The 8,530-nt window shown below is 54.2% G+C and overlaps 2 long non-coding RNA genes across 2 annotated transcripts; both read right to left on the minus strand.

Moving 5' to 3' along the window:
- Window positions 1-6,111: 6,111 nt before the first annotated feature.
- On the minus strand, window positions 6,112-6,862 carry LOC138615241 (uncharacterized). Its single transcript, XR_011310488.1, has 3 exons — window positions 6,554-6,862; window positions 6,384-6,472; window positions 6,112-6,153 (listed from the first exon to the last, which is right to left on the minus strand). It is a non-coding gene; the product is annotated as an uncharacterized lncRNA (long non-coding RNA).
- Window positions 6,863-7,294: 432 nt separating this feature from the next.
- Window positions 7,295-8,524, minus strand: LOC138615240 (uncharacterized). Its single transcript, XR_011310487.1, has 3 exons — window positions 8,347-8,524; window positions 8,083-8,289; window positions 7,295-7,350 (listed from the first exon to the last, which is right to left on the minus strand). It is a non-coding gene; the product is annotated as an uncharacterized lncRNA (long non-coding RNA).
- Between the last annotated feature and the right edge of the window lie 6 nt (window positions 8,525-8,530).

Here is an 8,530-nt window from a genome sequence, read left to right on the forward strand (position 1 = left end):
GTGGTCGGTGGTCAGGTGTGCTGTGGTCAGCTGTGACGGTGGTCAGCTGTGACCGTGGTCAGGTGTGACCGTGGTCAGGTGTGACCAGGTGTGACGGTGGTCAGGTGTGACCGTGGTCAGGTGTGACGGTGGTCAGCTGTGGTCAGGTGTGACCGTGGTCAGGTGTGACCAGCTGTGACCGTGGTCAGGTGTGACCGTGGTCAGGTGTGACGGTGGTCAGCTGTGACCGTGGTCAGGTGTGACCAGGTGTGACGGTGGTCAGGTGTGACCGTGGTCAGGTGTGACGGTGGTCAGCTGTGACGGTGGTCAGCTGTGACCGTGGTCAGGTGTGACGGTGGTCAGGTGTGACCAGGTGTGACGGTGGTCAGCTGTGACCGTGGTCAGGTGTGACGGTGGTCAGCTGTGACCGTGGTCAGGTGTGACCAGGTGTGACCGTGGTCAGGTGTGACCGTGGTCAGGTGTGACCGTGGTCAGCTGTGACCGTGGTCAGGTGTGACGGTGGTCAGGTGTGACGGTGGTCAGGTGTGACGGTGGTCAGCTGTGACCGTGGTCAGGTGTGACGGTGGTCAGGTGTGACCGTGGTCAGGTGTGACGGTGGTCAGCTGTGACCGTGGTCAGGTGTGACGGTGGTCAGCTGTGGTCAGGTGTGACCGTGGTCAGGTGTGACGGTGGTCAGGTGTGACGGTGGTCAGCTGTGACGTGGTCAGGTCAGCTGTGTGACGCTGTGGTCAGGTGTGACGGTGGTCAGGTGTGACCAGGTGTGACGGTGGTCAGCTGTGACCGTGGTCAGGTGTGACGGTGGTCAGGTGTGACGGTGGTCAGGTGTGACGGTGGTCAGCTGTGACGGTGGTCAGGTGTGACGGTGGTCAGCTGTGACCAGGTGTGGTCAGGTGTGACCGTGGTCAGGTGTGACCGTGGTCAGGTGTGACCAGGTGTGACGGTGGTCAGGTGTGACGGTGGTCAGGTGTGACGGTGGTCAGCTGTGGTCAGCTGTGTCACACCTGACCACGGTCACACCTGACCACGGTCACACCTGACCACAGTGACCACTGGTCACACCTGACCACGGTCACACCTGACCACGGTCACACCTGACCACGGTCACACCTGACCACGGTCACACCTGACCACGGTCACACCTGACCACGGTCACACCTGACCACCGTCACACCTGGTCACACCTGACCACCGTCACACCTGACCACGGTCACAGCTGACCACGGTCACACCTGACCACGGTCACACCTGACCACGGTCACACCTGACCACTGACCACCTGGTCACACCTGACCACCGTCACACCTGACCACGGTCACACCTGACGGTCACCTGTCACGTCACTGACCACGGTCACACCACGGTCACCTGACCACGGTCACACCTGACCACCGTCACACCTGGTCACAGCTGACCACCGTCACACCTGACCACGGTCACACCTGACCACCGTCACACCTGACCACGGTCACACCTGACCACGGTCACACCTGACCACCGTCACACCTGACCACGGTCACACCTGGTCACACCTGACCACGGTCACACCTGACCACGGTCACAGCTGACCACCGTCACACCTGACCACCGTCACACCTGACCACGGTCACACCTGACCACCACTGGTCACACCTGACTGTCACACCTGACCACGGTCACAGCTGACCACGGTCACACCTGACCACCGGTCACACCTGACCACCACCGTCAGCTGACCACCGGTCACACCTGACCTGGTCACAGCTGGTCACACCTGACCACGGTCACACCTGGTCTGACGGTCACACCTGACCACAGCTCACCGTCACACCTGGTCACACCTGACCACCGTCACACCTGACCACGGTCACACCTGACCACGGTCGTCTGACCACGGTCACACCTGACCACTGGTCACACCTGACCACGGTCACACTGACCACTGGTCACACCTGACCACGGTCACACCTGACCACGGTCACACCTGACCACCGTCACACCTGACCACCGTCACACCTGACCACCGTCACACCTGACCACCGTCACACCTGACCACGGTCACACCACCACCACGGTCACCTGACCACCTGACCACGGTCACACCTGGTGACCACACCTGACCACCTGGTCACACCTGACCACGGTCACACCTGACCACGGGTGACCACGGTCACCTGACCTGGTCACACCTGACCACGGTCACACCTGACCACGGTCACACCTGACCACCGTCACACCTGACCACGGTCACACCTGACCACGGTCACACCTGACCACCGTCACACCTGACCACGGTCACACCTGACCACGGTCACACCTGACCACGGTCACACCACGGTCACACCTCACACCTGACCCTGGTCACACCTGTCACACCTCACCACCGTCACACCTGTCACCTGGTCACACCTGACCACCGTCACACCTGGTCACACCTGACCACCGTCACACCTGACCACGGTCACACCTGACCGTCACACCGGTCACACCTGACACACTGGTCACACCTGACCACCGGTCACACCTGACCACGGTCACACCTGACCACGGTCACACCACCTGACCGGTCACACCTGACCCTGGTCACACCTGACCACGGTCACACCTGGTCACACCTGACCACCGTCACACCTGACCACCTGGTCACACCTGACCACCGTCACACCTGACCACGCTGACCACCGGTCACACCTGACCACGGTCACAGCTGACCACCGTCTGACACCTGACCACGGTCACAGCTGTCACACCTGACGGTCACACCTGACGGTCACACCTGACCACGGTCACTGGTCACACCTGACCACGGTCACACCTGACCACGGTCACACCTGACCACTGGTCACACCTGACCACGGTCACACCTGACCACTGGTCACACCTGTCACACCTGACCACGGTCACACCTGACCACGGTCACCTGACCACCGTCACACCTGACCACGGTCACAGCTGACCACCTGGTCACACCTGACCACGGTCACCTGACCACGGTCACCGGTCACACCTGTCACCTGACCACGGTCACACCTGACCACCGTCACACCTGTCACACCTGGTCACAGCTGACCACCGTCACACCTGACACGGTCACAGCTGGTCACACCTGACTGGTCACACCGGTCACACCTGACCACCGTCACACCTGACCACGGTCACACCTGACCACGGTCACACCTGACCACACGGTCACACCTGACGGTCACACTGGTCACACCTGACCACCCTGTCACACCTGACCACGGTCACACCTGACCACCGTCACACCTGACCACGGTCACACCTGACCACCGTCACACCTGACCTGACGTCACACCTGACCACGGTCACACCTGACACACCTGACCACGGTCACACCTGACCACGGTCACACCTGACCACCGTCACACCTGACCACCTGACCACGGTCACACTGACCACACGGTGACACCCACACCTGGTCACACCTGACCACGGTCACACCTGACCACTGGTCACACCTGACCACGGTCACACCTGACCACCTGGTCACACCTGACCACGGTCACACCTGGACCACGGTCACACCTGACCACGGTCACTGACCACGGTCACCACGGTCACACCTGACCACGGTCACTGACCTGACCACGGTCACACCTGACCACGGTCACACCTGACCTGGTCACACCTGACCACGGTCACACCTGACCACGGTCACACCTGACCACGGTCACACCTGACCACCGTCACACCTGACCACGGTCACACCTGACCACCGGTCACACCTGACCACGGTCACACCTGACCACCGTCACACCTGGTCACACCTGACCACGGTCACACCTGACCACGGTCACACCTGACCACCGTCACACCTGACCGTCACACCACAGCTGACCACCGTCACACCTGACCACGGTCACACCTGACCACCGTCACACCTGACCACCGTCACACCTGACCACAGCTGACCACCGTCACAGCTGGTCACACCTGACCACAGCTGACCACCGTCACAGCTGACCACGGTCACACCTGACCACACCTGACCACCGTCACACCTGACCACACCTGACCACCGTCACACCTGGTCACACCTGACCACGGTCACACCTGACCACGGTCACACCTGACCACGGTCACACCTGGTCACACCTGACCACCGTCACACCTGACCACGGTCACACCTGACCACGGTCACACCTGACCACAGCTGACCACCGTCACACCTGACCACGGTCACACCTGACCACGGTCACACCTGACCACGGTCACACCTGACCACGGTCACACCTGACCACGGTCACACCTGACCTGGTCACACCTGACCACGGTCACACCTGGTCACACCTGACCACCGTCACCTGGTCACACCTGACCACGGTCACACACCGTCGTCACCTGACCACGGTCACAGCTGACCACCGTCACACCTGACCACGGTCACACCTGACCACGGTCACACCTGACCACGGTCACACCTGACCACGGTCACACCTGACCACCGTCACACCTGGTCACAGCTGACCACCGTCACACCTGACCACGGTCACACCTGTCACACCTGACCACCGTCACACCTGTCACACCTGACGGTCACACCTGACCACACGTCACACCTGACCACGGTCACACCACTGACCGTCACACCACCGTCACACTGGTCACACCTGACCACGGTCACACCTGACCACCGGTCACACCTGACCACGGTCTGACCACACTGACCACGGTCACACCTGACCACGGTCACACCTGGTCACCTGACCACCGTCACACCTGACCACCGTCACACCTGACCACACCGTCACACACTGGTGACCTGACCGGTCACACCTGACCACCGTCACACCTGACCACGGTCACACCACCACGGTCACACCTGACCACGGTCACACCTGGTCACACCTGACCACGGTCACACCTGACCACGGTCACACTGACCTGGTCACACCACAGCTGACCACCGGTCACACCTGACCACCGGTCACACCTGACCACGGTCACACCTGACCACGGTCACACCTGTCACACCTGACCACGGTCACAGCTGACCACCGTCACACCTGACCACCGTCACACCTGACCACGGTCACACCTGGTCACACCTGACCACGGTCACACCTGACCACGGTATTCCATCCTGCAGGGTCAAAGGTGAAACAACTGGTGGAGGGCAGACCACCTCCATGCTGTGACAGGAAGTCCTCCCATCCACGGCCGGCCACGCCCCCTCAACATCATGTGACTGCTGACATGAATGTGAGGGGAGAGTCACCTCCAACACAGCCCTCCGTCCTCCTGTACTCCTCCTGTACTCCTGCTGTCCTCCTGCTGGACTCCTCCTCCTCCTCCTCAGGTCACACCTAATCTAAATACATCCAACCTGCTGCTCCCTCACACACCTCCGGCAGATAGATGTTAGCCTGGTGCCTTCGTCTGACGGTGTCAGCTTCAGCAGCAGTGTGAGGGAAGAGGGGACGAGGGGACGAGGGGGCGAGGGGACGAGGGGCCGAGAGGACGAGGGGACGAGGGGACGAGGGGTCGAGGGGACGAGGGATCGAGGGGGCAAGGGCACGAAGGCCCGAGGGGACGAGGGGACAAGGGCAGGAGGGGACGAGGGGACGAGGGGCCGAGAGGACAAGGGACGAGGGCACGAAGGCACGAGGGGACAAGGGCAGGAGGGGACGAGGGGCCGAGAGGACGAGGTGACGAGGGGCCGAGAGGACGAGGGGCCGAGAGGACGAGGTGACGAGGGGCCGAGAGGACGAGGGCAGGAGGGGACGAGGGGACGAGGGAAGGAGGGGACGAGGGGCCGAGAGGACGAGGTGACGAGGGGCCGAGGGGCAGAGAGGACGAGGGGCCGAGGGGACTAGGGGACGAGGGGCCGAGGGAACGAGGGGACAAGGGACCGTCCTGTTCAAGCCCGTCCAAGGGGCTGATGGGAAGGCAGAGCAGAGAAAAGCAGGACTGGATGTGTGTCAGAGAAACAAAAGGCTGCGCTGCAAGGAGGAGGAGGAAGAGGAGGACGAGAAGGGAGGAGGCACTAATACAGAAGGCAGCAGGAGCAGAGAGGCTTGTCGGGCAGCGGAGGGAGGGGAGGGAACGGCACCGTCTCCGGGGGAAGAGGGACCACTGTGTGTGTTAACACAAACTAACACACTGTGTGTGTGTAACACACACTAACACACTAACACAAACTAACACACTAACAAACTACACACACTAACACACACACTAACACATTAACTAACTAAACTAACACACTAAACTAACACTAACAAACTAACACACTAACACAAACTAACAAACTACACACTAACACACACTAACACACACACATTAAACACACTAAACACATAAACACTAACACACTACACACATTAACACACACACACACACATTAACACACTAACTAACACACTAACACACACTAACACACTAACACAAACTACACACACATTAACACAAACTAACACACTAACACACCAACACAAACTAACACACAAACACATTAACGAACACTAACACAACACTAACACAAACTAACACACTAACACTAACACACTAACACACTAACTAACACACACTAACATTAACACACTAACACACTAACACACTAACACACTAATTAACACACACTAACACATTAACACAAACTAACACATTAACACAAACTAACACACTAACACACTAACACACTAACACACGAACACACACTAACACAAACTAACACACTAACACTCCAAAACAAACTAACACATTAACACAAAATAACACAGTAACACAAACTAACACACTAACAAACTAACACACACTAACACAAACTAACACATTAACACAAACTAACACACTAACACACACTAACACACGTTAACACATTAACACACACTAACACATTAACACATACTAACACACTAACACACTAACACATTAACTAACACACACTAAACACATTTAACACAAACTAACACACTAACACTAACACACTAACACACACTAACACACTAACACACACTAACACACTAACACTAACACACACACTAACACACTAACAACTAACACATTAACACAACACTAACACACACTAACACACTAACGTTAACACAAACTTAACACAAACTAACACATTAACAACACTAAACATTAACACAAACTAACACACTAACAACTAACACAACTAACACACTAACTAACACACTAACACACACTAACACATTAAACACAACACTAACTAACACACTAACACACTAACACGTTAACACACTAACACACACTAACACACTAACACACTAACACACTAACACACTAACACACACTAACACAAACAACACTAACAACTAACACATTAACACTAACACACATTAACACTAACACATTAACACACACTAACACATTAACACAAAACACACACTAACACACTAACACACACACTAACACATTAACACATTAACACACTAACACACTAACACACACTAACACACTAACACTAAAACTAACACACACTAACACATTAACACTAAAACTAACAAACACACACTAACACTAACACAAACTAACACACTAACACATTAACACAAACTAACAAAGTAACACAAAATAACAAACTAACACACTAACACACCAACACAAACTAACACACTAACACATCAACACACACTAACACCAACTAACACACTAACACACTAACACACACTAACACTAACGTCCAAAAACTAACACTAACACACACTAACACGTAACACAAACTAACACACACATTAACACACACTAACACATTAACACACACTAACACACATTAACACAAACTAACACTACACACACTTAACTAACACACTAACACATTAACACTAACACTAACACACACTAACACATTAACACACACACTAACACACTAACTAACTAACACTAACACACTAACACACTAACAACACTAACACATTAACACACACTAACACACTAACACACTAACACAAACTAAACACACTAACACACTAACACACTAACACACAACACACACAACTAAACACAAACTAACACACTAACACAAACTAACACACTAACACAACACAAACTAACACACTAACACATTAACACAAACAAACTAACACGTTAACACACTCTAACACATTAACACAAACTAACACACTAACACATTAACACATTAACACAAACTAACACACTAACACAAACTAACACACACTAACACATTAACACACACTAACACATTAACACACACTAACACACTAACACAAACTAACACACACACTAACACACCAACACAAACTAACACACTAACACACCAACACAAACTAACACACTAACACACACTAACACACTAACACACTAACACTAACACAACAAACACACTAACACATTAACACACACACTAACACATTAACACAACACACATTAACACACACTAACACATTAACACAAACTAACACACTAACACACTAACACATTAACACATTAACACAAACTAACACATTAACACACACTAACACATTAACACAAACTAACACACTAACACACTAACACACTAACACACACTAACACATTAACACAAACTAACACACTAACACACTAACAC

The sequence above is a fragment of the Brachyistius frenatus genome, unplaced genomic scaffold (assembly GCF_029030835.1).
Source record: "Brachyistius frenatus isolate BFR_SWC_R1_liver_20210118 unplaced genomic scaffold, ASM2903083v1 Contig_811, whole genome shotgun sequence".
NCBI classification, from domain to species: domain Eukaryota; kingdom Metazoa; phylum Chordata; class Actinopteri; family Embiotocidae; genus Brachyistius; species Brachyistius frenatus.